The sequence below is a fragment of the Aulonocara stuartgranti genome (assembly GCF_965226115.1).
Source record: "Aulonocara stuartgranti genome assembly, chromosome: 7".
Classification (NCBI taxonomy): Eukaryota; Metazoa; Chordata; class Actinopteri; order Cichliformes; family Cichlidae; genus Aulonocara; species Aulonocara stuartgranti.
This window is the reverse complement of record NC_138945.1, coordinates 28,041,365-28,051,106: the sequence shown is the minus strand read 5'-3', so window position 1 is coordinate 28,051,106 and position 9,742 is coordinate 28,041,365. Positions and strand designations below refer to the sequence as shown.

Below are 9,742 nucleotides of genomic sequence, written 5' to 3'. Positions count from 1 at the left end.
TCTGCTTTGAGTCTGATGGAGACTGATGAAATCTGTAGCTCAACTTGTCTCTACATAGTTTATCCACTGAAATATGTGCTTGACCAAGTGTAGGTTGTTTTTGTTTTGCTTGTTTGTGTTTTTGTTTTGTTCTTAGAGCTAGGGTAAATTATTATTATTTTTAATTAAAAACAAGTTATCTGTGCATACAGATTTTTTCAATGTAGTCAAAATATATATTTAAAGAATATATACATATTTTATATATGTGCCAATTATGTTGGCCTTCTCTATTAAGAGTTGTTCAGTCATTCCAAAAATGCAATTCAATGCACAATCGGTTAAGTACATAGCTTTGATTAACATGCGTACTTGTATGACACAATTAAATTAATACACTGCTAATTTAATCTACATAGTAACAAAAAGATGACTCAGAGGAAGGATCTTCGCCAAGACTAATACTCCAATAAAACATTTTTCAAAAACCACCATGCTCAAATTCATGTTATTTAATAGTAAAGGAGTACTGTATTTTTCAGACCATAAGGCGCACTGGATTATAAGGCACACTGTCGATGAATGGGTCTGTTTTCATACATAAGGCATACCGACTTCACTTGCAGCTGCTCTATTCCCATGTTGTTGCAGACTAACCTCGTATTGTGGATGGATTATCTCAGTTGTTCTCCTGACTGAAGTTTGGTCCATTTACAGCATCCTGCCATGCGATTTCATTTGTCGCTAACCATCGGGAACCCTCACGTTAACCTTACATGTTACTTGAGTGGGGAAAAAAGTTAGCGTTCATCCTCCAGCTTCACTGTGTTTATGTTATGCTAACATAGCTGTGTCGCTAGCAATCATGTAGCAAATCATTATACCAAGTAGGCCGATTCAGTAACCCTACAAACGTCACTGCTTTTTAGTTTTCTGTCTTCATTTATGTTGGAAGTGATGGCAGAGCTGTACGTTTTAGTTTTTTCAGAAATCTCTCAGTCAGAACATGGTAGCCTACATCATGTTTAGGTGGAAACTAGCGAGCTAACTTCCTGCTAACTTCTAACTCAGTTAAATTTAATAAATTCTGTTTTCATGGATGCCTGGATGCTAAAATTAATCGTTATACCTGGTAAAGTAGCAACGCTGATAATTTTTTTTTTTTTTTTTTTTAAAGATGAAAGAATTTAGACAGTTTTGAACTCTCAATGATGCCGCAGTGTTCGTTTGATTTTGGGACCTGAAGCGAACAGAGTTTTGGCTCCTGACTACGGTAGCCGTAATACTACCATCAAGCGGTGTGGCTTCATAGCTTACTAAAGTCGTACTAAAACATTTTTGGAAAGATTTTTGAGCGCCGTGTTCCACATAAAATTGGTTCGAGGTCAGTAAGCACAACCAGAATTCATACATACGGCGCATCGGATTATAAGGCGCACTGTCGGTTTTTGAGAAAATTAAAGGATTTTAGGTGCGCCTTATAGTGCGGAAAATACGGCTATGTAAAAGATGAAATGACAAAAAGATGGTGTTCTTTACATGGAATCCTAAAGTTTGATTTGAAGTCCTGTGTTAAGTCTGTGCTGTAGCTGCACCATAGCCTTAACATGCAGCTTTACAAAAATATAACTTCATGTACACATCATATGCTGTACAAAGTATATTTATTAGCACAATAAATATAATACAGCTGTGAAACAACATGTGATAGACTGCCAGTGTAGACAGCTCAGCTTAGTTTAACAAATGACTAACAGGTGACTAAGCTAATTTTCAATTGGCTGTTTTAAAGGGGAAGCTCCACCGCTCAATCCTGATGTCCAACAAAATGTAATAAATTCTTCCTTTGCTCGTTTTCTACTTCTCAAAGTCTCAGAAAAATCTGACTTCATGTTTTTTCTTTTTGTGTAATCCTGCTAATATAAGAAACTACAACAAAAGCGTTATGTCTGTGGTGGAGGTAACTAGTGCTGACGATTATATCCTGTATTTATTCATGTATTACTTGAAACTAAATTTCCTTTTTTGTGGCTAACACTCAACAATCCAAAGATTCTTACATTAACTTTTTTTTTTTTTTTTTTGCTAAATTTTATTTTTATTAAGACATTATACGAGGTGAATGATTATCAAATTGCTGTTGTTGAACTTCTAATTGTTTCGGGAGCATTTTCAGTATTACCAGAACTCGACCAAGGCTGTTTTCTCTTCTTGCTTTTGTTTGCAGCAGATACAAACATAGATTGTGTGATGGTTTAAAGTTGGGGTGAAAACAAGCCCTTTCAGTGATACCTTTTCTGAACGTAAAAGACTTTCTACACTACCACAAACCCATCTTAAGAATCTCTTTACTTAAAATTGACCCATTGTTTATTAGCTGCACCCTACATCAATATAACAATATCTAACGGCGGCCCCCTTGGGCGTAAATCTAATCAGAACTTTACCAATGCAGCTTTGCTTTCTTCGTCTTTCATTTCCTTATAAACTCTGATGCTACACTGCCTGCAGCCTTACATTATGTGTACACGGTGAGAGAAACCTTGTGATAAACACTATGGGCTCTCATATGATGTTTGGTTAAATGTGGTCTGTACAACAGCTCGAGACAAGAAAACGTTTGCTGTTTACCAATGAGGTGATGGAGTTCACTCTGATATTCTTTGTACCTAACCCTCTGCACAGGGAATCAATCTTGTTTGGCAGAGTGAACGTCTCATGGATGAAGTGCTGATGTAATGTGTGGAACTGTGCCATGAATTTAATGCAACCTTCGATGACCCACGTTGGGGGGGGTGGGAATGACCACTTGTGCCCTTATTTGACACCCATTCCCATACTAATGATGTAGACTGAAGAAGCCTACTGTTAAGCCTGTAATGTACAATTACTGCCCAAATGTGTGTTCTGATAAGCTGTTTTACTAATTAAACACTGTGTATTATGTGTGTTTGTGTGTTTTTTTTTGTTTTTTTTTTTGTTTTGTTTTGTTTGTTTGGTTTTCCTTCTCTCCAATTGTCTCTATTACAGTTTATTGTAAAAGAAATTGAATTTTTTTTGGGCTGCAGAGAAAGTAACTAAAAATGAAACCATCAAGGGCTTTGTTACTAAAAGGGCATATCTTATGAATAATGTTTTAAGGCACTTGGTTCTTGGTGAAAAGGATTTCTCCATGCCTTCCAGGTGAGGCAAAATATTAGGAACACCACAAATGTGTTTCAGAAATGGCTATAATATCCTATAAGTAACCAGAACATTAATAACTGTTATAATTAATATGAGAGATCATACTTTCAATTATTTAACAGTCTAAGCATTGTCTCTCAATTTCCCCTTGGCATGAATAGGATTATTTTAATCACCACTCACCTGCTGATGGAGAGCAGGACGAATCATCCTTGAAACTAATCAAACAAGATTACACTTTTCCAGTTTTGGTAAACCCTTGTGAGTTGTAGCCTCAGTGACCTGTTCTTATGTAACAAAAGTTACACTGGGGGAGATCAATGTGTTGTGCCTTCAGAGATGCTCTTGCACATACCTCGTTTGTAATGAGTGGTTATTTTCAGTCTTGCTTTCCTATCAGCTGGAATCAGTCTGGCCATTCTCCTCTGACATTGGCAATGCATTCTTGTGGAGAGAACTAACACTTGATGGGTCTGTCTAGCACAAAACTCGCTGGAACAATCAGAGACAATTCTACTACAACGGCAAAAAGCATTAGACACCAGGCAGAACTCTTTGTGTGATCTTGTGCATGAGGGAGAGAACTGTGACGAGCGCTGCTCCTGACGCTCGAACCCCACAGAGATACTCCAGCAGTTAAAGAGATGGTTAGCACACAAAACTTACAAGTAGACGTAGCTGTATCAGTGGATAAGTTAAGCACCCAAGAGTGATAGTGGTGTCTGGTATTTCAGATTATTGTAATGCAGATGAAAGGGGCTATGTGCTGAGTTCAGAAGTGAGTGTAAACTCTGTATCACTACACAAAGCTCACAACTAGTTTTGAGAGCTCTGGCTGCTCTGCATCAGCTGTTGATTCAGATAATACTGATACTGACCTTTTAAATAACAAGTTTATGACACTTGGCTTCTACATTTTCAGCCTCTTTAGGTGCATAACTGCACTCTATATAATATACCATATAAAGCATATATAATGGTGCCAGCGCATTTCTCAGGACGCAAGGTCCAATAAGAACTATGATAGTGGATGGTGGGGATTACCATCATTTTGGCTTGGCTATAGGTTTGGTGTCATGGCTATCTTTATTCTTGACTGCTTAATTAAATAACACTGCAGTTTAATATAGATGGACTCCCCCTTTTCAAAAGCGGTAGACTTCAGCATTGTCTTAGAAAGCCAAAAAGTTTTGATCAGTTTTAAGGCCCATTTATTCACATTTTGAAGAATGACACTTATTTGCAATGGCTGACACTCAAAGTATGTCCATTTGTGTGTGATGCACCTGCAAAAGCTTTCATTAAAAACACAAAGGCTCATAATGGTTATTCTGGTTGTAATAAATGTGTTCAAGGTGGTGAGTGGAAGGATGAAAAGTTAATGCAAAGTTAAGAACCGATGCTAATTGTCACTTAATGACTGATGAAGACCACCACTTGAATCAAATATCGTCTCCTTTGGGTGGTATAGTGAAAAGGGTTACAATGTTTCCCTTAGATTATATGCATTTATGTTGTCTTGGAGTCATAAGAAAACTCATAAACACATGGATGAAGGGCAAAGTACTTGCAACTAGCCGTCCAATCTGACCGTAAGGTAACTTTTAGTAAAATTGAAAGGACTGGGACCTTACACGCCAGTTGAGTTGAAGAAAGCTGCAGAAATTGATGCATACATTGTACAACACATACAACATATATTTTATGTTGGATGTAGGGTCTGTGGTAGGCATTACATTTACATACAATGTACACCAGCTAACATACCTGGGAGAAGAATATAGACTCCCTGGGCCTTAAGGTAATATCTCAACATTTCCTTATGAAAATGACTTGAATTGGTCAGATTAAACATCTCTTGTGAAAGACTCATTTGCCTTTATAGTAAATTGTGAAAAGGCTTTCAGAAAAAACTGATGCAAACACATCACAACTGAAAAAAGTACATAGGATAATGCATCTGCATCATAATGGCCCACTTGTGACTCAAATAGACCATTCAGAACAGGAGGGGATAACTGTGTACGAGTTGTAGATGTCGTTGCTATCGTTTGCAATATTGTGAAAGTAGTTAATGACATGTTTGTAATCTTCCAAGTGTTTTGTTACAAGGAGTCTTACTTCCAGTGTCCCCTCACCCAGAATTAGTTGCCACTGAGTGTGGCAGTTGAACAGCAGTCTTGGTGTAACAAAGCTCAGCTAAGCTTAAATTGTCCCTTGTTCCTGGATAAACGGGGAGAAGCTTTCATGGCCTCCATATCCTCCTCTAGAAACGTTTAAGCAATAAGAAGTGAACTCTGTGATACATCAGACTTGCAGTCTGAAGACGAAAGCCAGACCAGTCTAAAAAGAACACCACAGAAAAGAGTGTTTGGATTACCAGCGGACGTTAAAACAATGCAGACAAAAACGTAAAAAATAAAGAGTAATTATCAGGTCATCAAAGACTGGAACGACCAGAGTGGGTCCAACCGAAAAGTCTGGAAATGGTACGTATTTCACTGGGAGCGACTTAACTTTGAACAAGCAAGGACATTTCTAATAACTCATTAGCTGTGTCCAAATTCAGAGGCTGCATCTTCCTGAAGCCGCATTAGTAGGCGATTACGTCACAGCGATGCAACGAAGGCAGCCCAAATTTGAAGACTCCTCTAAATGCGGCCGACAAATGCGTCCTCCTTTTCCCCAGATTTGAAGGATGGGTCGGGTGTATCCTTTGTGGCTCAACCTATCCCAGAATTCATAGCGCGGCCCAGCCAATTTCAGTTTCCATTGTTGGAAACTGGAATTGGCTGCTCGACCGATTACAAAAAAATTAAAAAACTTATTGGTTGAAAAGCTGTTGTTCTGCTGTCAGGTGTTTGAAAAGGTTTTACGAGCCAGCCCTTCAAGGGATAAACTGAGTCTTCAAGGATGTAATAAGCAGTATTCACTGAAGCTTCTCATGTGAGCTGGTAGGCGGTTTTCCCAGCTGGCTAACTCCCACGGTGTGGACAGTCTCTGAACCTGAGCGTCATGCAAGCTCTGTGGCAATCCAGCAAACATGTTCCAGTACCGACCTTTTCCATCAACAATACCCTAAATGATTATGTAGTGCGAGCCAGCCTTTACGGTTGAAATAGTATGATAGTGTTGTGGTGCTATGATGGATAGGTGGGAGCCATCAATAGCGCTCAAACAGTACGGGCGCCCCCACCTGTTCTCGATGTAGGCAGGCATTTCCCTGAACCTCCCCTCATCAGGAAAACAGATTTGCTCTGGTGCCAACAACGTCTCAGTTGCAGCACAAAACTCTTGCACACACAGACACACAGTTGTGATGCTTACTCCACAAAGATGTCCAGTACTCTCGCATTCTGAGCCAGTAGCAAGTTTACACGGTGCAATAGCCACTCTCTATTTCAAGGGCACACACTCACCAAAGGTTGTGCCTTGTTGCTCAGGAAGCTTAACATTTCATACTAAAGTTCTGCAATGAAATCACATCACTGGGAAGCTGGGCTGAATGCCCAGACTGATGGTTTGCACCAATAACTTTGCAACACTAGAGTAGACTTGTAGTCAAGACCGCCTAAACCAAGAAAAAGTCAAGCCAAGACCAAGACCGAGATAAAAAAGTCTTTAAACTGTTCCTATATATATACACACATATATATACATATATATACATACACATATATATATATACATATACATATATATATATACATATACATATATATATATACACACATATATATATATATATATATATATATATATATATATATATATATATATATATATATATATATATATACACATATATATACAACACCCAGCACGCCCCTGCGGGCGGTTTATCCTTCAAGCTCGGGTCCTCTACCAGAGGCCTGGGAGCTTGAGGGTCCTGTGCAGTATCTTAGCTGTTCCCAGGACTGCCCTCTTCTGGACAGAGATCTCCGATGTTGTTCCCGGGATCTGCTGGAGCCACTCGCCTAGCTTGGGAGTCACCGCACCTAGTGCTCCGATTACCACGGGGACCACCGTTACCTTCACCCTCCACATCCTCTCGAGCTCTTCTCTGAGCTGAGCCCTTGGTATTTCTCCAGCTTCTCGTGTTCCTTCTTCCTGATATTGCTGTCATTCGGAACCGCTACATCGATCACTACGGCCATCTTCTTCTGTTTGTCTACCACCACTATGTCCGGTTGGTTAGCCACCACCATTTTGTCCGTCTGTATCTGGAAGTCCCACAGGATCTTAGCTCGGTCATTCTCCACCACCCTTGGGGGCATCTCCCATTTTGACCTCGGGACTTCCAGGTTATACTCGGCACAGATGTTCCTGTACACTATGCCGGCCACTTGGTTATGGCGTTCCATGTATGCCTTGCCTGCTAGCATCTTGCACCCTGCTGTTATGTGCTGGATTGTCTCTGGGGCATCTTTACACAGCCTGCACCTGGGGTCTTGCCTGGTGTGATAGACCCCAGCCTCTATGGATCTTGTGCTCAGAGCTTGTTCTTGTGCTGCCATGATTAGTGCCTCTGTGCTGTCTTTCAGTCCAGCTTTGTCCAGCCACTGGTAGGATTTCTGGATATCAGCCACCTCCTCTATCTGCCGGTGGTACATACCGTGCAGGGGCCTGTCCTTCCATGATGGTTCCTCGTCTCCCTCCTCTTTCTTGGGTTTCTGCTGCCTGAGGTATTCACTGAGCACTCGGTCAGTTGGGGCCATCTTCCTAATGTATTCTTGGATGTTCGTTGTCTCCATCCTGGACTGTGGTGCTTACACTCACCAGTCCCCGGCCCCCTTCCTTCCGCTTAGCGTACAGCCTCAGGGTGCTGGATTTGGGGTGAAACCCTCCATGCATGGTAAGGAGCTTTCTTGTCTTTATGTCAGTGGCTTCTATCTCCTCCTTTGGCCAGCCTATTACCCCAGCAGGGTACCTGATCACGGGCAGGGCGTACGTGTTGATGGCCCGGATCTTGTTCTTACCATTCAGCTGACTCCTCAGGACTTGCCTGACCCTCTGCAGGTACTTGGTGGTTGCAGCTTTTCTAGCGGCCTCTTCATGGTTCCCATTCGCCTGTGGGAATGTATATATATATATATATATATATATATACATATATATATACATATATATATATATACACATATATACTGGTGAGTGTCAGCACCACAGTCCACGATGAGACAAAAAACATCCACGAATACATCAATAAGATGGCCCCAACTGACCACGTGCTCAGCGAATACCTCAGGCAGCAAAAACCAAGGAATGAGGAGGAACGGGGGGAACCATCATGGAACGATAGGCCCCTGCACGGTATGTACCACCGGCAGAGGAAGTGGCTGACATCCAGAAATCCTACCAGTGGCTGGACAAAGCTGGACTGAAAGACAGCACAGAGGCACTAATCATGGCAGCACAGGAACAAGCACTAAGCACAAGATCCATAGAGGTTGGGGTCTATCACACCAGGTAGGACCCCAGGTGCAGGCTGTGTAAAGATGCCCCTGAGACTAAGAACTTTGCTGCATGCGCTATGGTTGCTTTGATTGCGAGGGAGGGGTTGGAGAAAGAAGACAGGATAGCGTCTTGAGCTGAAAATACATATTCATCATGCATCATCTTGAATTTAAACAGTAGAGGTCACCCTTGATCTCTTTTTGAGCACATCATTAGCTCAACAAGCTTCTGTGTGTTGGTGGCTCCCAGTACAATTTGCATAGTGTGCACGTTTGGAGAATCAGCCAATCATATCCCTAGAATAATCATGTGAAAGACTGCTGATGCTCCAGTATAATCTGACAGCTTTAAGTCACTCAGGTACTGACCGATTGTACAGATTGTATTGTTTAATAATAGCGTGTATAAAGTGCTAATTTATATTAAGTTTTTGCTTCAATCATTTTTTTGAAATAGGAAGTGGTTATTCCTAAAATCAATCCATGTACCACAGTGGCATACCCGTCATAACCTCTTTGGAAACCTTTGTAATGACTGACCCCCTCAGGCATCTGGTGTCCATCTCCGTCCTCTGTGGCTCTGTCTTGTGAATGAGGAGGCGATGTAGATAGGTCTGCCTTTTGCTTTTGACACCATTAACAGTAGTAATTTTATGGACGGTTTAAACAGTTACACATTGACTGAAAATTGTAGTTAAATTCATGTACGGCAAAATTGTTCTGCACCCTGCTCTGGTGGCTTCTGACCATCTTCAGATTTCACTTGGACTGCATGAGACAATTTCTGTAGAGAACAATCATATTTTTAAAAAGTATTTTAATGACAAATTTGAAATACAATAAGCTTAAAAAGTTGTTTAATAGGCCACAAGTGTAGTGTACCTGAGATGGCTGCAAATAGCTTCTTACTGTACAGTGGACACAGTCATACCTAATAAAGTGGCGGAGATTTTAAAATTGAGATGTGTGTTTGCGTAACCCATACTGTATGTTCACACTGAGAAACTGAGACAGAAAAAAGTCATAAAAAGTGTTCTTTAACCTTAATTAAATTACCATTGTGTGGGACCTGTATCGTGCCATTGCTGTTCAGATTCACTGCAGCTATGCACAGGGGCCAC

The 9,742-nt window shown here is 40.8% G+C and overlaps 1 protein-coding gene across 1 annotated transcript in view; it reads left to right on the top strand.

Moving 5' to 3' along the window:
* Positions 1–9,742, top strand: part of LOC309710360 (uncharacterized protein) — a 28,565-nt gene that overhangs the window by 735 nt on the left and 18,088 nt on the right. The gene's annotated exons all lie outside the window — the stretch shown is intronic.